Genomic DNA, 26,863 nt, shown 5'->3' with positions numbered 1-26,863 from the left:
TCCAGTTAGAGAAAGAAGTGAGAAAGTACAGTAGTGCGTGGAACTGGTCTTATCATATGACCTTTAGTTTCCCCGGGCATTGCTGCAAAGTGACACTCATGAGCTCACCTCTGTAAACGGACAAACGGACACAGGTGTTGTTCATAAGGTTTTACTATTTAAAGTTGAACTCCACGTTTCCGTTGATGGTGAAGTTGGACAGAGCAACAAGGAGGTCAAGTTTGGTGATTTTGGTCGAAGGCTCACAATCGAGCCGGCGACTTAGCCGTGTGAGCTACTATCTGTTTGAATGGATTTTTGGTCTAAGCGTTAGCAGCCGCCTACAAATAATATTCGAGACTTTCAGTTAAGACTTACAATACTCTGCAACATTCGTGTAGCACATAAACAACTAACCGAGTCAATTTAGACATATAAAAAGTAGTGTAGATAGCTTAATTCACATAAAACATTTCCCACTAACTTCTCCCAACACGCCGCCATCTTTGTTCGAATTATCCTAGCTGTCAAAAAATAAACGTTACGTTGGTTGTCAATGGTAACCATTCAAGAGCATTGATATGGAACGGCGATTTAACTTTTCTACTGGGACTACGTCCAAGGTGTCCTGTTATACGAACTTAATGTACACCCCATTAGCCAATCAGAAAACAGTATTTCGTTCCAGAGGGAGATAAGGAATCATAATGTATTTCTATTTAGCAAATAAAAGGGTCTAAAAGAAAGAAGCAAGGGAGAGAGAGAGCGAGCGAGTGTGTTAGTGAAAGTGAGAGAGTTGACAAGCGTCTGCTGCTGAGGGAATCTGCCTCTTGGAAATACCACTAGGCTTTTGCCGATTTATTATCAGAGTGGAGATCTAGAGATTGCTTTCTGTCTCTTTTCCACCACTGTGCCACCTCCCCATGCTATCTGTCTCTTTTCAACCACTGTGACACCTCCCCATGCTATCTGTCTCTTTTCCACCACTGTGCCACCTCCCCATGCTATCTGTCTCTTTCCCACCACTGTGCCAACTCCTCATGCTATCTGTCTCTATTCCCAGGGGCGCAGGTAGGATTTTTGAACTGGGGGGGACCAATCTGTCAGCAAATGATTCCAGCTCAATTCGTTATTTTGTGTAATATGTGTATATATATATATATATATCGTCTGTGCCAGTGCGGCAGTCCAGACTATTCTCATTTGTAGTTCCACGTTGGTGGAATGAACTGCCTAGCTAGCACTACCAGAGCAGGGGCATCCCTTTCTACCTTTAAGAAGCTCTTGAAGACCCAACTCTTCAGAGAGCACTTCCTGTCCTAACTGGCACATCGACTAGTGCTTAACTTGCAACATTACCGCACTTCGTTTTCTTTTAATATGTCTAATGTAAGGTAGTATTATACCAGGATGCTGCGCTTTTCTATATATATATACTGAAGCTGCAATAAACATTAGTATGTCAATCACACGCCAAAACTTCATGCCTTCTGCAAACAAGTGTTTTATTTAAACATTTGCTGATCTCAGCACACAAACTTGAACTGTATTCTGACAAAAAAAACAAAGAACCTATGTACAAAAATGAATAATAAAATAAAATTGAAATGATTCACACTCCTGCGTTCATGTAAATTATTACAAATTTAACAATGTGTTAGTCCTCAATTACTGTTAAATAAATAATTGATGCACCAAAGTTATATTCCCTAAATAAAGATACCAGTAAGTTGCCAACGACCTCTAAGTAGCAACCCAGATTAGTGAAACTGAAATGTCATAGTACTGGTAAGTTTGCTAGTCCCTCTGCTAATGTTACTTAGTTAGCAAGTACACCTGTGGCTGACCCCTGACCGACAGATATATTGTTGATACACATTGTTGCAAATTGTACGTGTATTATTTATATAATAATGATTATACAGTATATGAAATAGATGATAAACAATGCTACTTACAAGAAACACTGTTTGTCAACTGCCTGTCGCAATGAAATCTTGTCTTGTATAGATGGCTGAATGGACGTGATCTCTCGTGCATATTCAATATCAAAGCCAGCCAATCAAAATACTACAAAAAGACTAGAACATGAGCTCGAGCTTGCCGCCCTGGCTGCTGGCTGGCTTGCTTGCGTGGCGTGTAGGCTACGCAACTAAACGTTTCTTCATATTCCCTTTTTAAAATATTTGTCCCGTGTCTGTTGTTGGTCACAGTGAAAACCAGGGACATTGCCGGGGACAGGCATCAAAAAACGGGGACGTCTAGTCATCCTACAATGCTGTTATTTTACATTAAGCCTAGGCAGAAAAATCTTCAGCTCAGCTGGTAGACAGTTGTATATGATCACTATGGTTACCACTACAGTCACAGGCAGACCATTAAAGAAAGGGAGCGAGCCGAACATTTAAATTTTAAGCAGCCAAACGAACAGGGCTACTTAAGTCATCTCCATGATGACAGTCAGGATAACCCCAAGCCTTAAAGCACAAACACCAGCTCTAAAAAGACTTAAAAAGAGCATAATACTATTTTATTTACAACAATGTTGTAGTACTTTGTGTGGCGAACGTTACACACGCTAGCATCACCTAAGCAGCTGTGCAGTTATTAACGGATGCTTGTCGCCTTACGTAGGGAAAGTGGGGGGGACGGATCGGGTTCGCTATGAATCTGGGGGGACGCGTCCCCCCGTCCCCATGCTATCTGTCTCTATTCCACCACTGTGCCGCCTCCCCATGCTATATGTCAATCTGGCCCAGAGCCAGACACCAGGCTCAGACACTTCTACAGCCACCGCAGATTAATATGACGCTTCATCTGGACACGGGCAAAATAAAGCAAAACAATAAAACCAACCCAAACCAAAACAACAAAATAATAATAACAATAATAAAAACAATTTTAAAAAAGAAACTGAGAAACAAATCTTCCACTTCAAAAATGACTTTCTTCTCTCTGTTATTCAAGGCTTAAGCCCTTCCTTAATGGGCTGAAACATTCTTAATAGCGAAATGCTTTAAAATTTGAACTCAAACTAAGACAGATGTGGGACAGGGGTGAGAGACAGGGGTGAGATAGGGGTGGGAGAGGGGTGAGACAGGAATGAGACAGGGGTGGCAGAGGTGAGACACAGGTGGGTCAGGGGTGGGACAGGGGTGGGACAGGTGTGAGACAGGGGTGGCTGAGGGGATGACTGCCAGGCGGGAGGGTTCTGGGTTCAGCTACTGAGTGCACACGCCCAGGCAGTGACGTTGCAGGTGGTGAAGTAGTTTCCAAGGGTGTGTGCGTGTGTGTTTAGAAGTGTGTGCTAAAACAAGGTGAGGCCAGATTGGCCCATCGTGACGGAGACGTGACGTGACGGCCTGACATCTCACAGGGCCTGAGCCAATCGAGTCACATCAGAGATGAGGGAGACGAGACACAGGATCGGCCTGACATCTCACATGGTCTGGGCCAATTGGGTCACATGAGAGATTAACGCACACACACACACTTCTCAACCCCAGCTCTCAATCACCCAGGGCTTGCTTTTAAAAATCAAGGGAGTGTTTGTCCGCAGTGACGGACATGCTCTGACAGCTGACAGTGGAAGCTGATGTACACGTAGATGAAGAGGGTGCCTGGATGAATGAATGCACAGAAAAGTGATGGATGGATAGATAGATGGGTAGACAGATAAAGGAAGGCAGGGAGCAGGAAAGAGAGTGAGGAAGAGCAGAAAGCCTTAAAAGCATTCAAGATGCCTGGCTGTGAGAAGCACGTGCAGGACGTGATGGAGCTCAGATCTCCAGCGTCCCCACTCCCACCCCCAGGAGAGTGCAGGGGCTGCTGTCTGAGCTCGCTCTCTGCTGGGGTAAATATCAAGCCAGAGTGATGTGTTCTGGGACTGTCTAACAGGATGACAGAAGAGGAGCCGCCTTTGGTGCACTAATGGCTCACACCTGCACAGAATCAACACAGGATCAATGCGCTGTGCACCTGGGACTGCTGGAGGTCTGGCACCCGCTGGTGTAGAGGGGGAACCAGGCTCCCTCCCGGAGGAGCTCTGTGCTTCTGCCTGGAAGTCATTAGCAAGGTCTGTGTGCCCAGCATTGTTGAAACAGACGGGCCCTGAACATTGTGTCTTCCCACAGATTCAGGCAGGCAAGATAGTTAACATATCACGACAGAGGATCAATCCATGCCTCCAATGTGCAAAGAACACAAAGTCTCTGTGAGGGCAAACAGGAAGTCACGCTCCTGTGGCGGTTCCATCTCTATAGGGAGCTCAGGCAGTGGTGCAGATGGAACACTGAGACATACAGTATGCAAGGCAGCTGACCTCCCTCAGCGAAGCAGACTCCAAGAGAGAACATACCTTCTTATAAATGCAAGCAAGGTGACATGGTCATGAAAACAACATGAAGACAGATGTAGAAATATGCAGAGGCAATGTGTACATTATCATAATGTGTTGGCATTGCATGATATACTGTATAACTGTTTAAATTTCAGCAAAAGCTCGATAGTGGGTTGGAATTTTTCTATTATGACCGCAATGTTTCAACAAAATAAGAACATGTTGTGGAATTTCAATTATTTTCATTTTTTGAGAGTTACTTTTGCCTGCAGCAATCACAATAAACCCTCACAAGATCCTGGAGGGACTGTTCAAGGCCAAGTGATGGCTGAAGGAAGAGGACACTGCTCTCATCTGATTTGTTAATGAGGGAGCTCCCTTAGAGAAGGCACAACTAACAACACTAATCCTAAACAGTAATGAAAGGTCTCCGACCTTTAATACATTATATGGTGTTGCCAGTGTGTTTGCTAGCTGTACCATAAAATCATATCACAGTACATTGTGACTGTATGAAGTTTGCCTGACGGTACAACTAGGAAAGATGGGCTCAGTCAGATGATTTCCCTACATCATTTTCCTCTCCAGCTGATGACGGTGTTTCTGATATACCCCAACATTTTCAGTAACAGAGATAACAATATGCTGCGTGTGCGCTTATTTCAGGGTTTCAGACCACTGAATGATGGAATCACTTTTTTAAGCCGGTGGCGTGACCGCGGTGTGGCGACGCCACTTCTTTTTATGGTTGCGTTTCTGTCAAGCCGCTACTTGAAGATGACACACTACGCTGCCTTGCAAATAGGAACCTGGGCTGGTATAAAATATAAAAAACTGTCACCTCCACCTACGCAGAGGAAATGATATACTCTGTGAGGTGCGTCCGCCCGCCAGCCAGGCAGCCCAAGCTAACGCAGCCGATCCTGAGGAGCGCAAGTCATTGTTGGAGAGGAGATTTGCCAAGCGAATGATTACATTTTTACAGCGAGATGGATATCTGTCCTTCTCCTGTGTCACAGAGAGATGAGGAGCGAGATGAGGGATTGAAAGAGACAGAAGAAAGAGAAAGATAAGAGTAAGAGAGCAAGAGAGAGAAAGAGAGAGAACGTGGAGGGGAGGGAAGGGGAGAGACGGTGATGGACGGATGGAAGTGTACGGAGGAACAAGGAAAGCAAACAGCAGACGTTAATAATGTCCTCAAAACTGGCTTGGTAAACTCTGCAGTGAGGTTATTTCCTACTTGCTTGATAGGGAGTGTCCAGCACCCAAGGGGACATGAATGCTGTACAAGGTCAGAGAAGGCTGTACTCATTTAAACACAACAGAAAAAGCTTCTCTGGGAGCAACCTTGAAATGTGCCCTCCACTCCGCCCCGGGCAAAACCATAAACAGGCTTTCTGAAAAAGTCCTGATTGCAGGGTTCACATCATAGGACCCTGCCTTCCCCATCCACACCTGAGCGTACCTACATAATGAACTCAAAACACAATGGAGATTCAATTATGGCAGATGTCACCCTGCTCCCGACCTGCAGACAGAGCTGACTTAGTAACACAGCTGTCAGGGGTGTGTGTGTGGGGAGCCGCGTTTGAGAAGCTCAGAAGTCTAGGCAAGGAAACAATAACACAGAGATGGAAGAGTGTCTGTAGCCTCTGTGCCTTCATTTCTGATACAGTGCTGAATGAGGTGCAGTGTGACCCTGCTCTCCCACCGTACCCAGTCACCATGGCTCCCCTCAATTACAGGAGGAGGAGAGTGCTGGAGCAGCAGTGGAAGAGACCGGGCCAGATGACAATTTCTACAGCAGCTCTGACAACACAGTCCCCCTCCATTCTCCATCTTCTCCTGCTGCTGAGAGCAGATCAGGGAGTGCAGGAGGCAAGGAAGGAACATGGATGCGGCCTGGAAACAGGAACAGGTTTGCCAGGCAGAGATGTACTGAAAGAAATAAGTGAGGATGTACAGCTCCATTCTTACACAGAGATGAGGTGTGGGGGCACAGGGGTGAGAGATGCAGGAAGGGAAAGGGAGGAAGACGGCTGAGGCTCCTGGAGGAACACAAACATCACCTCCAGTCAGTTTAATCATTAAGAGGGAGGCTGGAAATAGATAAAGACAGTCACGAAGGGTCATACAGGGTCCTGGCTCATCCCAGAGAAGGAGTAGGTCAGTGAGGTGCGCACACACACACACACACACACGAGTAACACTGTCTCTCAAACTACTACCTACTACCCTACCCACCATCCCACACACACATACACACACACATATTTTCAATCACACGTATTAATATAGAAAAGAAATTAAACTTAGCTTCTCCTGTACATTTTCTATGTTTGCACAGAGCACCTTGTCCATTGCAGCTACAGAGAGGAGAAAAGTGAGCAAGCGAGAGAGAGGAGAGAGGAAAAGACCGAGCTAATTGTCTCTGTACCTCCTGCTACGAATGGCTTATCGCCCCGAAAAAGCTGAGAGGGCCTGCTTAGCGGCAGAACACGGATGCAGGCGCACGCATCTGTAGTCATTCTGGCCCGGTGGGGCGCTGCGCTGCACTGCGCTGTCACAACACAGCCCAATCCACACTGATCCCTGGGTCTGATCCCCGGGTCTGATCCCGCCAGCTTCAAAGGCATTTCACACTCTCCTCTCGCCAGATTCAATTTCAAGGTGCAATTTGGAAAATTAAAACGAATTTAGGCTAATTTAAAGGCATCTTCCTGCACCCCAATCTCCCTCTGTCGTTCACTCATCCCCTCTCTCGTTCTCTCTCTCTCTCCCTCTCTCACGTTCATGGTGGATTAATATCCTCCTTTCATTCTGGCTTTTAATTAAACTGCATTGAGCCTGAGGTGATCTGGTGGGGGGGACTTGATACCTGTTTTATGATGGATAGGCATGAGCCTTGTAAAACCCAGCAGACGACTGGGCGCTCCACAGGAAGACAAGGAAGACAGAACTACACACCGTGGATCACTGGAGTGCATTTCACAGCCGACTATGTGACTCAGCTCTCCGGAGAATATCTCCTGTTAGTGGTGTGTGTGTGTGTGTGTGTGTGTGTGTGTGTGTGTGGTGTGTGGTGTGTGGTGTGTGGTGTGTGTGTGTGTGTACCACAGTGATGGGAAGAGTCGTAGCTGTGATTACACCTGTCGTCAGTGCTCTCTCTACAGTAACTCTGCCTATTCCACATGAGCTCAGTAACCTATTCCACATCAAAGAGAGGGAGAGAGAGAGAGAGAGAGAGAAAGAGGGAGAATGGAGAGAGAGGGAAAGAGGGAAAGAGGGAGAGAGTTAGAGAGGGAGAGAGAGAGAAAGAGAGAGAGAGAGAGAGAGAGAGAGAGGGAGAGAGAGAGAAAGAGAGAGAGAGAGAGAGAGAGAGAGAGAGGGAGAGACAGGAGGAAGGAGAAGATCAGTGTACGGCACCTCGTTATGAGGTTCTGTGTGACAGGCGCGGAGGACAGGGCCTGTCGTGGGTCAGTGCTGGTGCCTGCCACAGCACAGATAGAGAGCGTGTGTGTGAGAGTGTTAGTGTGACAAGCCTGTGCATATTTCATACAGCCAGGGCATGACTGAGCCTTGCTCATACAGAACAGAGACAGGGTAGAGGTTATCGTCACAAACACAAACACACACACACACACACACACACACACACACACAAATACACACACTACCCAATGGCATTTAACATAATGAGTGTGTGCAGGTCATGAGTAAGATCGTTGTGTCTGCCATGTTAACTAGGAGCGGTCCCCATTTCAGTGGGTAGTACTGTACCTGGAAACCATGACAACCCAGGAGTAAAAAAAAAATACACCATCAAAGCATACACTACCAATGCAGATGTGCACGCACACACACCCATATGAACGCACACACACAGGGACATACCTCACCCTCCAAGGTTCAGACAGACACAGACACACAGACACAGACACAGACACAGACACAGACACAGACACAGACACAGACACTGACACTGACACTGACACAGACACAGACACAGACACAGACACACAGACACAGACACAGACACACAGACACAGACACAGACACAGACACAGACACCACCAATCCCCGCTCCTTCACACTCATCCTTGTTTTGCACCTTCCAGAGACTTCCTTTACGGGTGCAGATTACGCAACAATGGTTAGGGAAGCGTTGGATGTCTGGAGACGAGAGCTTTGATGTGCACCACGACACAGTGCATTGTGGGACAGCACGACAACGCTTGCAGGCGGTTGCTCCCATCATAAGCAGGCTGGATGACACTTAAGCGCTCCCTTGAGCGTGTGTGAACACCGCTGTGCTCCTCCCGTTACCACAACGGGGGAACAACAACAAGGAGAGGAAGCAGGAGGTGGGGGAAAAGTGAGTGAAAGATTGAGGAGAGAGAGACAGGGGAGAGGGAGAAGTGAGCAACCACTCATGACATCACTCATGTCACCTCTGACTTCATGAGAGGAGGAGATGTGACACTAGCTGACATTCTTCACCCCCCCGCCCCCCCCCCCCTCCACTCCTGTCTGACTGACTCTGGTAGTGTTTCCATCTTGAAAGGGAGAGGAGCAGGCCTTAAAGAGAGTGAAGTTTAAAAGAACCCTGGGTTGGCTCCCGTACTCCCACCCAGTCTCCAGAGCTCTCTCTCCTGATGCTGTCAAACCAGCACATGTCAGAGTGAGACACGGCAGGGATTCATCCTCTCTTTGCCAACGGGAGAGAGAGAGAGAGGGAGAGAGAGAAAGAGATAAAGAGAGAGAGAGGTGTTGATGAGCTGATGAGCCTTCCTAACCAACATGCAACAACAAGCCAAACTGAGAAGGAGATGGGAAGAGAGAAAGAGAACAAGCACAAGAAAAAGTCAGACATAGAGAGAGAGAGTGAGTGTCTCAACAAGATGGTGTGGCCGACTCACTGAGGGCAGTAATAGAGAAGACCTCAAACACCTTTCCACGAGCCAAGATCATAATATCCACACTGTTGCCCAGGACAGATGTGCACCCCCTAATCATTCGAAACATTACGGCCAGTATCACCAGGGACTGTGCACTGCGGCCAAATGTCCATCTGGCCCACAACCCCATCATGAACACAGGCTGCCTCTACGACCACGGCCATTTGCATAAACATCTGGTCCCTGTGTTTGCAAAGACACTGAAAGATGCAACATTTGACCGCAACCTTCCCCATCAATCCTACAACAGAGGACACCAAAACACCCCTCCACCAACTAGACGCCATTCACACTACCAACCACAACCAGTCAGACCAAAGAGAAGCCAGGAAAGGTCTGAACCAACTGCACTGCCCTCTACAATGAGACCTACACCTGCACAGCCACCACAACAACCCCAGCCTCAGCCAGGTATGCCCACCTATGTGCAGGTGCTCAGCGGAACAGGGAGCCCAGCCAGCACTGAACTCAGAGATATACAACAAATGCTTGGTCTCATCTGTGCGCGCCTGTTGAGCAGTGGATTGTGGTATAGATACAGATACTCAATCACTTCTGAACGCATTCTTAGTGACACACTACCCACACAGCAAAGAAGGCATTAATCTGGGTGTGTAACAGCTAAACCAAAATTTGTAATCATGTGGCTCAAATCTCAAACTTGCCCACCAATAAAAACAAACAAAAGAAAATAAAAACAGATGAATGGATCGATTTTGAATGCTAACAACAAAGGAAAGACCTGAGAAAACTATCAAATCAAAAACATCGCCAACCAGACAACCAAGAAATACGTGCCCAGTACATGGAATGCCTTAAAAGATACAAACATACAGTAAGAACAAAGAAAAAACAATATATACAAAACCAGCTTAATGATCTAGAGGAATCGATCAACTCAAACAAATTCTGGCATCAATGGAAACATCTGAACAAAAGGCCCAATGATGACCTTACTATTCAGAATGGTGATATATGGAAAGAGCACTTCAAAAATCTTTTCCACAATATCACCCTAAATTCTGACCAACAACAAATATCAGATAGATTAGAAAACCTTGAGACAGTCATAAAAGAAAATCAAAACCCACTGGATTTCCTAATAACTCCAAAAGAGCTTGATGAAAAGCTACACAAACTACAGCCCAGAAAAGCCTGTGGTTTAGATGGCATCCTGAGTGAAATGCTCATACATACAGACGTGAAGTTTAAATTGGCTATTCTAAAACTTTTCAATCTCATATTAAATATTGGTTACTTCCCTGATTCCTGGAATGAAGGCCTTATCACACCCATATATAAGAGTGGTGACAAGCTGGACCCAAACAATTACAGGTGCATCTGTGTCAACAGCAACCTTGGTAAAGTGCTCTGCAGCATAATAAACACTAGAATAATTGGTCACCTCACAGAACACAACGTCTTGCATAAAAATCAAATTGGATTCCTACCACACCATCGCACATCAGATCATATATTCACAATTAAAACCCTCATTGATAAAAATGTACACCAAAGTAAAGGAAAAATATTTGCTTGCTTTGTGGACTTCCAGAAGGCATTTGATTCCATTTGGCATAAGGGCCTACTGAATAAACTCATCCAGAGTGGTATCGGAGGAAAAGTATACGATGTAATCAAATCTATGTATTCAAATAGCAAATGCGCTGTTAAAATTGGCCATAATAGGACAGAATTCTTCCACCAAAATAGGGGAGTCCGACAGAGCCCTACACTCTTTAATATCTACATAGATGAATTAGCAAACACACTGCAGAACTCTGATGGACCAGGACTCATGCTGCAGGACACTGAAGTTAAATGCTTGCTCTTTGCAGATGACTTGGTTTTGTTGTCACCAACCCAACAGGGCTGGCAGCATCACATGAATGTACTAGCAAACTTCTGCCAGACATGGGCCCTAAAAATAAATCCCCAAAAAAACAAGGTCTTAATCTTCCAAAAACGCTCAGGCCTAAAGGGAACAACTAACAACTTTAAAATTGGCAACACCAAAGTTGATCAAACAAAAAGCTACACCTACCTAGGAATAACCCTTACCCCAACAGGGAACTTTGGCTTGGCTGTGAAGGAACTTAAAGAAAAAGCTAAAAGAGCATTTTACGCTATCAAAAGATCCACTACACTAGAGCTACCAATTAGAATTTGGATCAAAAATGTTCAAAGTGTAATTGAACCAATCGCACTATATGGCTCCGATGTGTGGGGTCCAGTAACACACAATGAATTTCCCAATATAGACAAACACCCAACTGAAGCCCTGCATGCAGAGTTCTGTAAAAGCATCCTCCGAGTACAGAGGAAAACTCCAAACAATGCATGCAGGGCAGAATTAGGCCAGTACCCACTTATCATTAATATTAAAAAAAGAGCCCTCAAATTTTGGCAACATTTAAATACAAGCGACCCCCTCTCACTCCACTATTTAGCCCTGAAATGCCAAGAGCAGAATATAGAAAAGAGTGCACTGAGCCAACTTGTCCTCAGACTGAGTGACATAACACCAACCAAAATCATCCAGTCTCAGGACAACTTAATTAGGCCCAACCAAATTGTTAACACTGAAAAGGAAAAATACATTACATATTGGAAAGAAGTCACAAAAACACAATCTAAACTAGAATGCGTTTCGTGAACGAACTGCGAGAGTGTGCTTGCTCTGTGACAGAGAGAACAAGTGCCTATGAATTGACATGTATTTACATCTACTCAATCAGTGTAGTGGGGCCTTCTTCCAATATATTTTAGCAAGCAACCAAGCTCAACCATTATATTTTGGCTCCACTGACGTTTAGACATATGAGGGTATCTCAGAGTTTCGTTATACTGACTTACTGAGCTAAGTGAATTGTTGAAATTGCTATCTTGGTAAAAGGAAACATCTCTGCAACAATATTGGAATGAATGCGGTTACATAGCCAGCTTTACTTAAAGTTTATTATAAGATAGTCCTATATGTTAGACTTAATGCAGTTAGAGTTAGACTGTAGGTCTAGTATCAAATGTAAGCAACACTTTTACTGTATAGATAGAGAGCACGTGTATCACATTGGTTTATAGTCTGTCAAATTAGTTCTAGTTATTGGTGTTCGTTGGCATAAAAAGTTAGTCTTCTCTTATAAGCCTAGGTAGTACATCTGATTAGAGCTAGCAACCATGAATTGCAGATTAAGGGGTCCCCTATCTCAGTGTTCATTTTGGCAGCTATTTTTAGATTCAGTCTTAAGACAAAAATGCATATTAGTTTTAGTCACATTTAGTCATAGTTATCCTTCTTAGTTTCAGTCTAGTTTTCGAAAACTCATTACAATTTAGTCTAGTTTTAGGCACATTTAAAATTCCATATTATAGCCACATTAAACTCCTTCCCTTCCCTTCTCGGGCCCAGTGACCTCCTGTGTTGTGTCTACTGCATAGTAGTCTAGCTTGCAGTACTTAAATTGTGGATGCAATTAGTCTCCAAGATACAGATCTCATGCCTACAGCTGAATTCGAATTTGTTTGTAATAAATAATCGAATGTGATGATGAAGTACGGTACGCAGCGTCTTAACTGAAGCTCAACTCAACTATTACAGCACCTAGCTTGCCGCTAACACTAACTGAAAACACACTGGAACACATCGTGGCTAGGTAGCTAGCTGCTAATAAGTAACATATATAAGTAACACATCAGCAGTAATGAATCAAGTGTACTGATATTAAATGTACTACGAACATGCCATTCTTAAATTAAAGCCAGTGACATGATGGTTAACGATTAACGAGTTAATGATGGATACCGACAGTTAGCATACCTAGCTAGGTAGCATTACCATTGGATTTCAATGGCAGTTATGCTAGCTCTGGCTATCCAGACAAAGGAGCCTTGTTTTTGGACACGTATCACTTGACAAGCGGGGGCAATACAGTCATCTGGAAAATTTAAAATGATACTAAACGAAGGGAAATCTACTGTATGGAGATATTTCTGCTCAGTAGACAATGTAGATTCTAATTAGGCTGGTGGACATGTCCAATGTAAGAAGTGTGAAGTTTTAATAAAATATGATTGATGCAACTCTCGTTCTCCACAACATGGATTAACCTGGATGGCTGGATGTAATTTCAGAACGAACGTCAAAGATCTTCAATGGTAAGACTCGGTTTTGGTAAGAGTCGGTTTTGCCTCTGTTGGTGTCTCGTAAAACGTGAGTTTTATTAAAGCATAGCGTGTGTATTGTGTAGCTATTTCATTCCGAGATGGCATGGGAGTAAAATGCTCCGCTCTGCTGCTGGTATACAGACAGCCGGAAAGGTTAACAAACGGAATGAAATAGCTACACATTACACACGCTATGCCTTAATAAAACCCACGTTACTCACATACTGGTTAACACTGTTAGAGCGGGTGTATAAACTGTACCTGAAACTGTTGCCACTACATTCGTTTTAATATTTTGCACTCTCTATCTAACCGGTTTTCGATTAGCATGATTTTTATGGCATTAAAGAGAGCTTCGCCTTCTCCTATCTCAGAGTGGGTGACGTCACAATGGCTCAACCTTCCACCATGTTAGTCAATGACAGAAAAAGGGGATGAAAAAGAGGAATAAAAAAGGAGTGGCAAGGAGTACCGCCACGAAAAGTCATAGCAACCTGCACCGGATCGGGCCGGACGTTTTGGTGTTTGAATGGCGTCTCTAGCTCAATCGGGCAAGGAGTAGTTAGCTGCAAGAAAAACGGGGAGAATAAAGAAAACTTGACGATAACAATACTGTGCTTCCCTTCGGGCAAGCACACTAATTACAATGCTATTTGGCCCTAAAACGTGAATATAAAACAGCTCCTTACCTGAGCACGGTAAAAGACCCTAAGCTCAGGAAAACATTGACAATGTACAGACTCAGCGAGCACCATCTCGCCATCGAAAAAGGCAGACGCAGGCAGACCTGGCTGCCCAGAGAGGAGAGGCTGTGCTCACAGTGCAGTCTGGGGGCCGTGGAGACGGAGGCACACTTCCTCATGGAATGCCCAAAATATGACATAATTAGAAAAGACTCTTTAGAGAGGTTCAGTCAGGTCATCTTCCATGGTCTAACAGGCGAGGAAACATGGGGATTTGGCCAGTCTAGCTGCAAGATATGTAGCAGACTGCCATAACCTTAGGGACAGCCAGTAAGAATAATGTGTATGTGTGTGTGTGTGTGTGTGTGTGTGTGTGTGTGTGTGTGTGTGTGTGTGTGTGTGTTTATGTGTGTCTATGTGTATGTACAGTGTGTGCATGTGTATGTGTATGTATGTGTGTATATGTGTGTATGTATATGTGCGTTTATATGGTTAAACTGTATATGTATACAATCATCATTCAGTTGATATGTGTGTGTAACATGCTTTGACAATAGTGTTAAAAAACATTCATGTCAATAAAGCTTATTGAATTTAATTGAATTGAGTGAGAGACAAAGTGAGTGGGAGATGAGAGAGAGAGAATAAGAGACATAGTGAGTGGGGGATAAGAGAGGAGAGGGAGCGAGAGAGAGAGAGAACATCAAAAGAGAGAGGAAGACAGAGAGGTGCTCTAAACAGAGTGTGAGAGAACAATCAACTACATCGAATACTGCCTTCAGCCATGATCGAAAAAACCTCAACAATAAATAGGCAGAGAGGCTGCCCTACACCACCCCACCCGGCCCTACACCACACCACACCACATCACATCACACCACACTACACTACACTACACTACACTACACTACACTACACTACACTACACTACACTACAGCACCCCACACTACACCACACCACCCCACCCTACACTACACCACACCACACCACACCACACCACCCTACACCACACCACTTCCCCCTCCCCAAAGATGAAAAAACTGGCCTTGGGGTTGGGCTGCGGATGTCAGGTGAGGTGCCAGATCAATTATTTAAGGTGGCCGAGGTCCATTGGAAAGAGGGAGAAAGAGAGAGAGAGAGAGAGAGAGAGAGAGAGAGAGAGAGAGAGAGATATAGAGAGATAGAAAGAGATAGAGAGAGAGAGAGAGAGATAGAGAGTGTGTGAGAGAGAGAGAGAGATAGAGAGTGTGAGAGAGACGGATCAGGAGTGGGGGAACAGAAGGTAGAATATGTAAGAATGGTATCCTGATAGCAGCACTGAACGGAAAAAGTATTGAGATGATGTTACTCACCACGGAAATGTTGAGATGTGTGGGGGTTTCCCTTATTTCTGTTCTTCTTTGCATAAAAATAAATAAATCAAATAAAAAAAAATAAACACAAGAAAAGGCCTCAAATCAAGAGAGAAAAGTGATTGAGAATTCCACTGACGCATCTGATGTAAAACAACACACCAGAATACATTTTTCTGCAGCTCTATAATACCCATGTGGACTATTTTCCAAATGTGTAAATAGGAGACGTTGTTTGTTCCTTTCTTCTCACCCCCATTTCCCTCTGAATGTCTCCATTTGTGTTTATGTGTGAGAGGTTTGGAGGCTCAATGGGACAATAACAGCAGCACTAATAACGCTGATAACTTCCTGTGAGGCGGGCGTAATCTCTCCACAGCCCGGGACGCCTGCAAGGCAGAGGGTTAAGCCAGGCTTGCCTGCTGCCAGTTTAAATGGGCCCATTTAATAAACTCATTTAAACACGTTCACAATCTCTCTTTCCCTCTCTCTTTCCCTCTTTCTGTCTGTTTCCCCTCTCCATTATTGCCTGCTGCTACAGGCCTGCAGCCACTGCAGGGCGGCAAAAGCCACCAAGGACCAATAAAGGACTTGAGATGTCTAGCACAGCCAGAGGGCGAAGCTGTGTACTTAAATTATATAAGGAGAGTTTTAAAAAAAAAATCTAATGGGGCTATATTTCTGTTCTGCTTTGGTGTGCACTTTGGCTCAGTATTGACTCTGCAGAGGCTGGCCAGGAGACGTCACCAGCTGCAACCCCGGGTAAAGTGAGAAGCAAAAAGAAAACACTCCCGAACCCTTCTAGACAAATGTCTGGGGTTCTTGCGTTTTGCAAGGCAGAGAGAATTTGGGGGCCTTGGCGCACGACCACAGGCATCTTCCAAAATAAGCCCTTCTCTGCCTCTCCCTCCCTCCTCCTCTCCAGAAAAACTGCTACCAGAACCATAAATCAAACCAGACCAAAACAACAGCAAGAGCCAGCCAGCCAGCCGAACACAAAGCCCCATCAATAGTATGAAATTAAAGCTAGGATGTTTACAAAACTGGGAATGAGTTTGGTTTCTCTTCATTTCTTCTGTTGTCTGCTGTGCAGCGGTTGAGTCCAGTGCAGCCCGTCAGGAATGATGAGTTATGAGTGCTCTGTAGCGAGGGGCGCATGCTTCATCCCTTTCTACTGATAACGCCGTCTGCTTCTCGTCCGGACGGCCGCTGCTCGCCGCCTGATAGATGGCAGGTAGGCGAGAGTGGCACAGAACCCACAGAACACAAATATACTCAGCTGACTGTGTGTCCTCCATGAGTTTACTCTGTGTTTGTGTGTGTATGGCTATGTGTGTGTGTGTGTGGGGGGGGGGGGAGTAGGGGGATGTTGTGTGTGTGTGTGCCTGCATCTATGTCTGTAGGAAGAAATAAACTCTTCAGCAGTCTTCTGTGATTATGGCGGTTGTGTGGAACACACTGCAGCTAAGAGGCTCTGGAGAGTCTCAGTGAGTCTCCATAAAGGGGAAGGAAACCCACGCTCCTTGATGGGGGATGAGAGAGAGCGAGAGTGAGAGAGAGAGTCGGGGTGTAGATAGTTATGGTAGAAGAGAAGAAGGAAGGATAGTGACACTGGGGTTGAGGAGGAGGAGGGGGAGGGGGTGCTTTCAGACAGTGACCCCTCAGGCCAAAGCCGTGCCAGTCTCCTCAGATCACAGGCTGCCATATACAGCATGGAGGCGTCTGAGAAGCAGTGGGGAGTCACTGCAGGATGAAGGGAAGAAAGCAGAAGAGAGAGAGAGCAGACAGGGAGGGGTGGGATAACAGGGAAGAGAGAAGAGGAGTGGGAGGAAAGCAGTCAAGACATGGGAGGAGAGACACCCCAGAAAGGGACCGAGAGTGGAGAGAGAGTGCAGAGGGCAGAGGGAGAGGAAACGAGGAGAGCGTCATCAATTTTACATACTTACCCACTTTTCATTACGGCTGCCTTTCATCTAAGGACACTCGCCTTCGCTGACTGCTCTGATCAAAAGGGGTTTCTGCCTGAGGTGAGAGAGGCCGTTGCTCCTCTGAAAAGCACTCCCCGGGGAAACATGACCCCCGATATGTCAGTTCCTACTGAAGGACTTGTGCTGATGAGGAGAGTGGTATTTGGCATTTACCATGGTGAAAATGTGGGGTTTATGTGTCTGCCACACACACACACACACACACACACACACACACACACACGAGCCAATTGAGCAGTCACACTGGGGAGCGTTCACATGAACAGACATTCAGGCTCGGGGGAAAACACACATGCAAATGTTCAAATGCTCATTTAACCTGGCCAGAGGGCACTGCTCAGCTTGATAAATGTGCACCACTTGCTCTCAAACATGCACGCACGCAGACACACTTAATTACTCAAAATGGAGGAAATACATTATTGAAGGTTAGTATACTGAAAATACACGCAATGAAAAAACTAAAATAGACAGCCACAAACATGGTTGAACACAAATTCAACATACTTTCACGCATGCGCACATAAACACACACGCACACGCGTACACACACACACACACACGTGTACACACACACCACTACAGCAGAGCCACCAAGAACTGCCAGATCAGCGTTAGTGACTGAAGGCTAGGGCTCCCTTGAAGCCGGGCGTGGGGAGGACGACGGGAGTTTAAGGCCCCTTCAGAGCGCTGTGATGCAGATGAGCTCCTGTCACCTCTCCCCCTTTCATGTCACAGTCGCCAGCTCCGTCATGTCACGGCCACCTACCTCATCAGCTCCGTCTCCTCCCCCATGCCCCCACACGTCCAGCTCTAATGAGGACAGTGTACCCCCCTCCTCCTCCTCCTCCTCCTCCTCCCCATCAGTGCTGCCTTCCTCCAGTCCCTAAGGAACCCAGCTAATGAATGCACATACACACACGGCTGTTCAAAGGAAACACCTCAGCTTTGGTCTCCAAGCACTGTACGGCCCAGGAAAATGTGTGAGAGTGAGAGTTAGAGTGAGAGTGTGTGTGTGTGTGTGTGTGTGTGTGTGTGTGTGTGTGTGTGTGTGTGTGTGTGTGCGCATGCGTGTCTGGACGGTGGTGGTGATTGATTCACTTCACCCGAAAAAGTGCCACCGTCTGCTGGTGAGCGACTATTGGTGTTGACACCCGGAGCCTCCCATCAGGCACTGGGGCATGTCAGTTCTAATCCCGAGCTGTCAGAGCTAAAGCAGGCCCATAACAGCACTCTAACCCACACACCCCACTGTCTCACTGGGCTGGATCACAGGAGAGACATCAGGCCTCCATGCTGTCCAGAAAGACAGAGAGAGAGAGAGAGAGAGAGAGAGAGAGAGAGAACAGGCATAAAGAGAGAACTGGGAGAGAGATAGAGCAGAGAGAGAGAGAGAGAGGGAGGGAGAGGGGGGGCGTAGAGAGCGATGGCAAGAGAAACTACAACAGCTGAACACTTCTCTCGTTTCGACACGCCTCTGGCATGTCACACTGCCTTTCGAGGTATCGCGTCCCGGCATTGTGTTCATTCTAAATAGCGCTCCACCATCTCCGGAACAATAATAGGATAAAGATGTGAGTGGCCTTCTGAGCCCCACAAGGCCTTTGAGCTCACACTGACAGACATAGCTCACGCTGACACACTATGTGCTGCTGGCATGGCCTGCCATCCAGGGAGAGATGGAGAGCAGAAGTCATGGAGAACAGAACAAGAGACAGGGGAGGAGAGGAGAGAGGAGAAGACAAGAAGAGAAGAGAAGAGAAGAGAAGAGAAGAGAAGAGAAGAGAAGAGAAGAGAAGAAGAGAGCAGAAGAGAAGAGAAGAGAGGCAGTAGAGGCTTGGTAAATGGGCATTTGTCAACAGAGGCTCAGCTTTAGGCAACACCACAAGACAAACAGCCAAACGCATACAAACACCGGATGAGTAACACCATAGTGTGGAGGTAGGATTTTTGATTAACAAACTAAAACAATTCCATAAGGCTTGTGGTTCTCAGCCAAAAACACTGACGCTCTCAGGCCATCTTCTGGCAATCAGAGGAGCACAGATCCCACAGCATATCTTTTTCTTTCTCTCTCTCTCTGCTCATTTCTCATCTTGTTTTCTCAGCTCCCCCGTCGTGAGCTCATCTGGCTCGAAGCTTGACATCGGCACAACCGCCGGCAGCCAGCAGCAGTACAGGCGGGAAGCGGGAAGCTTTCATGCATCTGGGCCCTGAGACAATGCACACATTCCTCAACACGCACATGAAAAAAACAAACATCACACACACGAAACAACAATGCACAATACTTAACACAAATACACACACATGGGTGCGCACACACACACACACACACACACACACACAAACAGATATTCTCTTTATCATCCAAAAGCACTGAGGCAGATGAGCTGTGCCAACCTCTGTTCTGCACCCCTCCCACGTACGCCAGGCGGTGGCCACGACGGAGCTGCGTTTCCTTTTGTCTAGGAGGAGCTGAGTGGGAGAGCGGGCCGCGCTGAGGATGGCCGGCCTTTTACCTTTCTAGAACGAGTTCATTCTTCTCATCGCGCGCCATCGCCGCCCAAGGGCGCTTGGAGAGGTTGCCACCCACAGGGGTGGGGAGGTGGGCGGGAGCATTGTGATCGCACTGGGGTTTCCATGGCAGACGGTTACGTTGGTTGGTTAGTTGGTTGGTGAGGGCCGTGTTATTTTCCCCTCATTCTCTCACTGCTCTGTGTTTGGGTGTGTGTGTGTGTGTGTGTGTGTGTGTGAGTGTATAAAAGACAGTTCAGGCTCATTTCCTGGAATGTTGTGCGCTGACTCAATCTGAATGCTGAGGAGAATCTATCCACAACTCCTTTGCTCAAGTTCTCCCGCTGCCAATTGTTGGGAACTTGAGAGTTTTTGTCCTTGATCCACATTTCACGCTAACACGTGTGTGCTCTGCATTTGCACCAGGCGTGAAGCGCACAGGCATGAAAGAGAAAAGCGTCCCTCTCTCGTCTCAGCGGGCATCACGTTTTTAAAGGGCACAGCGGGTGTCTGTGTTTGTCTGTGTTTGTCTGTGTGTGTGTGTGTGTGTGTGTGTGTGTGTGTGTGTGTGTGTGCACGCGACTGCTTATGAAAATCATTTCATGAAAGGCAAAGCTCTCCTGTTCCCTATATGTGTCAACCCCCCTGCCGTCCTGGCCGTCTTTTTCAGGCCAAACTGAGATGAGGTCATGCGCTCTGTAATGTGCCTGTTAGAACAGCTAGTGCCACTGCATGCATTCACGCACAGACACACACACACCAACATGTTCACTCTCTCACACTCACACACACACAATGGACCCTTCCGCAAACTCCGCCCCCCTTAGCAACGGTTGCTATATCAGTCAAGCATTCACGTTTCCCAGGTTCCCAGCATTGGTATGAATGGCGTGGCAACATGTTTTCAACCGTGTCAATTTCAGCTCTACCCAAAGAAATCACAAGCATTTTTTTGAAAAACGGCAAGATCTCAGATCGAAGCAGGCAAACGGGTCTGCAATATGCTTATATAGGCTACAACCACGACACGGTTCATTCCAGCTATGTTTATGTGTTCTATTATCTACACAGTCGCCGCTACGCAAACATGTAAGGTGGTAAAACTGAATCGTATTTTAAGCAAGGGTTTTCTCACGTTTTCGATGCAGTGGGCAGATTTTAGCGACATAGCTTCTTGGAACAAACGTAGGTGCTTCTGTTTACGTTGCTGACATTCAGCTGATGGGGGGGTCGTCCACATTGTTTGATCCACAGCAGGCATTTCTCTTTCTGGGTCTTGGGTTTTGGGAAGGGATAAAATGTTACCCCTCCCTCCAGCCTTTTTGGATATCGGCTGTCAGAATTACACACTCCATAAGCGCAACGTTTCATTTTCTCTTCTCGAGCAGACGTCTCTCTCATTGACTTCCATTCATCAAAATGGCTCGCTTGACTGAGGTCCTGAGCTTAGTAACCGTTGCTATGCTATGATTGATCAGTTACCGTTTTGGGGAGTGGTCGCGGAAGGATCAATTACACACACATTTGCAAACATTCATTCAGAGTGGGCAATATCTCTTCACGAAGGGGGGGAATCTAAACAAACCTGGGTGTTTTTGTGACTGAAGAGGGGTTAATGTAATGTTGTGAAATATTCAGGGGCTAGCTGGTTTGGGCGGCCCGCGGCAGTGGCATAATGCTGTGTGTCTTTCTTTCGTTCTGCTCCAAAGTGGGTCACAAAAGAAGTGTTGTTGCGTGGGGCGTTCTCTTCACAAAGTGTTGAGTGGGCAGATTTCTCCCTTGTGCACTTGTGTGTGTATCACAATGCTAAAGAGAGGTGGCTGCATTAAGCATGGTGTCACAGCAACTAGAGCTATTTAATCTCCTAATCGTCTCAGCAGGAGGGTTTTATGTGTGTGTGTGTGTGTGTGTGTGTGTGTGTGTGTGTGTGTGTGTTGCTCATGATGCTACGCCAGGCTGTGGGGTTGCTGGGTTGGCGGCAAGGGTTAGCGCCTAGTGTCCGCATTCCTGCCAACTGCCTCTGCGCAAAGGGCTGGGAGATCCTCTTTCCACACATACACACACAGACACACACACAGTCAACTCAAGACCCAGAATTCACACACACACAAGCATACTCATTCACACACACACACACAAACACATAAACCAACACACACAAATCTGCTGCCTTCATCAGGCATGTAGGTGCATCAGCAAGGGAAGACTGGCTGTGTAATGGAGCGCTATGGCTAATGAGATGAAGCTGTGTGTGGCCATGCTAAGGAGGCGAAGATCGGACGGCTGCTAATTAGTATGTGCTCAACACGTTCCCACCTCTCTGCAGAGAGACCAAAGGAAGGAGGGGGAGGGAGAGAGAGAAGGAGGAAGGAGAGATACAGAGAATGACAAAACAACAAAGAGAAACAGAGTGGGAAGGGGAGAGAGAGAGAGAAGGAGGAAGAGACTCCACTTTGTGTGGTGTTGCCAAGGGACATTAAAGTGCATGAGTGTATTATGCAGCTGAGGCTATGCATTGTCACTATTTACAGCCTTTTTCCTCTCCGCATCTTCTGAGAGCAAGAGATTGATCACAAGTGAGTCTAATGGAGTCACAGTAACCCAGCCGTGTCCTTGAAGCAGAAAGGCACAACCAGGGAAGGAACAACCGATGGACACTGCCCCTCTTTCTGGCCTATATGCCCTTGTGAATATTGGATGTTCATTGGCCACTGTTGCATATGGTGACCAGATTTAAGATACTCACTTGAATGGTGTTAAAAGAAAAGTATAATAGGCCACAGTAAACTCTCAAATGCAGGATATATATATACTGTATATATATATATATATATATATATAGAGAGAGAGAGAGAGAGAGAGAGAGAGAGAGAGATGCTTAAGCTTGTTGTCATGGTTACCATTCATTGTAGTATGGTGAGCTTTTGCCCACTTCATAGGCTAGTTGTCCCTATAACTTGTTTTTCTTTTCAGAAAGCATGCCAAGGAAGGACGAGAGGGCCAGGGCATTAATGTGTTCAGCCATTCAGTTGAATTCATTCTTAACTCGACCGGGCTTACTACCCACAGAAGAATACACAGGCTGATGACTGCCAAGCTGCCATGTGTGGCTGACTGTCTGGCTAACTTGATCAAACGATGAGCACTAGCCTCACTCAGTAGCAGACCTTTTACGTATATTAAATGTGAGTATAAGCCCTGAGGGTGGGTAGATTAGAGTTGTGCTGAGAAAGTCTTTGATGAGTGTGTTTGAGTGTGTGTGTGTGTGTGTGTGTGTGTCTCAGCACCTTTGTGTGTGTGCGTAATATCAGCCCTCTGTTTTAGTTACGCCTATTTGCATATTGTGCATAAATGACGTCTTTTAGGGAGATGGCATCTGCACTCCATTTGGGCTATAATGGAGCTGTTCAGAGCCGTAATGGCCAGGGACGTGCACAGGAATTTTGAAGGGCAGTTGCTCTGGCCTGAAAAAAGGGCACCCTACTAGTGCAGTGCCCGTAGGAATTATGCATTCTGTAGTGTTATCAGACGTAGGTGTAGCTGTTGGGTAGTGTAATAGCAAGACATATTTGCACTCCACATAGGTACAGGTTACACTGAAGTATTATTGTGATGCATGTTTCCTTTTCATTAAGAAATGTTTTAATGTTGTATAGCCTTTTTGGAGATATACCAACAAATAAAGTTTGAGATTATGTAGTGGATGCAGTTGAATATAGATGTCAAAGTTGCTGTCTAAACTATAAACTAAATTTCATAAAGAAAGAAATTATTTAAAATGAAGTTATGGTTGAAATAGGATCATTTCTTTATTGTAAGGGTAAGGGTAAGAATGGTCATGCAGTTGGAGTCAAATGTAGGTTAATTTTATTGAATGTATGTACTGTACTGTATGACTTCGATGATGCTAGCTTTGACAGCCCACTCTCAGACAGATCGTAAGCTAATAATGCCCTTACAATGGGAACACAGTTTAAATACTCTGACTGGAGATGGCGTTACTATCCCCCACCCGAATTCAGTGCAGGACTGGGAGGATAACATGACGACGTGGCCCAACATAACTTACAGCGAGATTTGCGCGTATTTTGTGGACTCCATAGCAACAGATGGGAAAGCAATGGACAATCTGAAAGCCTCAATATAAGCTACCATTTGTAGCGGTGTAGTACTCCACTCTTGCGCTGTATAGGCAATTTTACGCGACAAACCCTGGGCGGCGCCCTCCACAAATGCATTTCACCCCTTTCTCTGAATTACTACACTACCCATAATGCCTCACTACCCATAGTGCCTACGGGAAACGATAACCCATAGTGCCTACGGGAAACGATAAAATACAAATATCTCGCGAACTATGAATTCAAAAATCTTCAAAATCAAGGATGCACAGGTTCATGACATGCGTAAGCTACATGCGAAATCTCATAACTAACGTAACTACCGTCAGGGAGATACGCCCTAGACTGACAGACAGACAGACAGACAGACACACAGAGATTTCTGGATTTATAGAAAGATCATTACTATTTTAATGCCCACTAGAAGCAGTGGTACTTTTGTTCTGCTCAGGCAAGATCTTTGAGAGGATCTCTAAAAGCCTATACTTTTTTAAGATTACAATTATTTAGCATGTGGCTCTTTATCCCTGTACTTTTCTCGCATGGTCCTTTTATCTCAAATTTGGTGTTCAGCACTAAGGCCTACCTGTCGAATATATCTCCTGGTCCGCATTTTCTTCTGGTCTGGAGGCTTGTGGTTGCTCATCTTAAATGTAATGTAATTATGATAAATTGCCATTAGTAGGCTAAAAATACGAGTTTGATTTATTCATTAATTAATTAGCCTATGCATTATCATCTTTACCACAATTCAATGTCTCTGTCTCATCTGCTGGTTTGCTTTTTTGTAGACAACTCTGCAGGGATGTGCTCCCCTTTGCTGCTTCTTTAAGCTGCTTCTCTCTCTCCTGAGTCCTCCTCTTTTCAGTAGGCATTCTGCACTCTACACTTAACAACGCCCAAAATAGTGATAGGATTTCGAAATGTAACCATTTTGAATGAAATCATTTATGTGATGCATTATTTCCATAATTTATTCTTATTGTTGAAACAAAATGTTATAAACTGACCATCAGCAGACATGTAGCTTAGTTTTCCTACCAAAACATTAGCATGTGATAATGGGCTGGTTGTCTGGTAGGCAAACTAGCCATCTGATTATTGAGGCTAAACGTGGCAAACTGAGCCTCGATTTATGAAGGTTTTAATTAATTTCATAAAACATGATGATGATTGTTCGTTTGTTATACATTTCTACAACTTAAAACTCACATTTTCTGACAACGTTAAAGCAGTTTTTACATCAACTCAGAAGAAAACAACCCGGTTGCGTGCAGTGACAGAGTAAACAGAGGAGGGCGCATGCCCCCCTCCCCCTACTGACTTTCACTCTCGTTGCGATTGGAAGTGAAGATGACATGTTTCGAGTGCCGTTTTTTAAAACTAGGTCTACATGAAATTCTTGCGCAACTGCCCGTTTGCCCTCCTCGAGTAAAAGTGCCCCTCCGAGGGAAAAAAAATATATATTCTTTTTCCCCCTCGGAGGGGCACTTTTACTCGAGGAGGGCAAACGGACAGTTGCCCAAGCAACCTTAGCACACTCCTGTGCACGTCCCTGGTAATGGCAGAGGTCCATGAGTCACAGTAACACAAACATAATTTCAACACAAGCACAATCACAAGCAAACAAAAGGCTTGTGATTTAAGAACCTTTCAGGTGCAATAGGGACCTGTAGGAACTGGAGGGACCAGGGGTCAGTGAAAAGCCTCTTTTTGCTTTTTGTTGTGCAAGAAAAAGCTATTCCCAATGTCACTTTTGTCTGGTTAGGGCAAAAAAGCACATTTAAGGCAGTTGGATTTGCATAAACATGACATAGTAATCAAAATCAGAAACGAACTGTATTTATATAAAGAGTGCAGATGTTGGTGGTGGTTTGGTGCTGGCTACGTGCACTAGCTTTAGCAGGTGCCGTGTTCACCTCTAACTTCACCTATACCTGCTGCTCATGTGGTCCAGTATGTGTGTGTGTCTAACTTCACCTATACCTGCTGCTCATTTGGTCCATTGTGTGTGTGTGTGTGTGTGTGTGTGTGTCTGTGTGTCTAACTTCACCTATACCTGCTGCTCATGTGGTCCAGTTTGTGTGTGTGTGTCTAACTTCACCTATACCTGCTGCTCATGTGGTCCAGTTTGTGTACGGCTCGTTCTGCTGCTTGGTAAGTGTGGGCTCATTGGTGACTCATCAATGTGACACTAGTGTTTTGTGTAAATGAAGAGATGCAAGGGTATGGGTGGAGAGATAGAGAGATGCAAGGGTATGGGTGGAGAGATAGAGATATGCGAGGGTACATAGTACCTTCTTCTCATTCAACCAAACAAACTCCTTACTGTATACCACCTTAGAGCAGATTGCACAGAGGATAAGTGTCTACCATCCAGCACATCAAGCCTTTGTATTCCCTTTATTTCCCACTGGAGCTAAAAGCTCTTGCCGACACAAGAATGACAAGATGGCGAATATCAAGGACGCCGACACCTTTTAAACTCCTTGCGGCGGCAGGTGCAACAAAAGAAAAAAACCTAGGAGCGCTTCATTAATGTTGACAATTAATCCCAGACAATTAACATCTTTGAGAAGGCACACGATATGAGACAACTCCTCTCCTTCCTGAGAATCCTCTTTGAGCGACTTATCCTAACATTCTTAGTTAGAGACCTGGACTTTATTATTCCAGCTGAAAAACTAGGACGCCGAAGTTTGAGGAGGGGAATGACGAGAGTGATGAGAAGACAGACAGATGCTTCAGAACCCCTCCCCCC

At 45.6% G+C, this 26,863-nt stretch overlaps 1 protein-coding gene across 1 annotated transcript in view; it reads right to left on the bottom strand.

Moving 5' to 3' along the window:
* The window catches only part of LOC308367160 (ecto-NOX disulfide-thiol exchanger 2-like), a gene marked incomplete at its 3' end in the record, with an annotated part of 223,680 nt that overhangs the window by 138,493 nt on the left and 58,324 nt on the right, over window positions 1-26,863 (bottom strand). The gene's annotated exons all lie outside the window — the stretch shown is intronic.

This window comes from Sprattus sprattus (genome assembly GCF_963457725.1).
Source record: "Sprattus sprattus genome assembly, chromosome: 6".
Lineage (NCBI taxonomy): Eukaryota > Metazoa > Chordata > Actinopteri > Clupeiformes > Clupeidae > Sprattus > Sprattus sprattus.
Note: the sequence above shows the minus strand (reverse complement) of the source record. Positions and strands in the feature narration are given on the sequence as shown.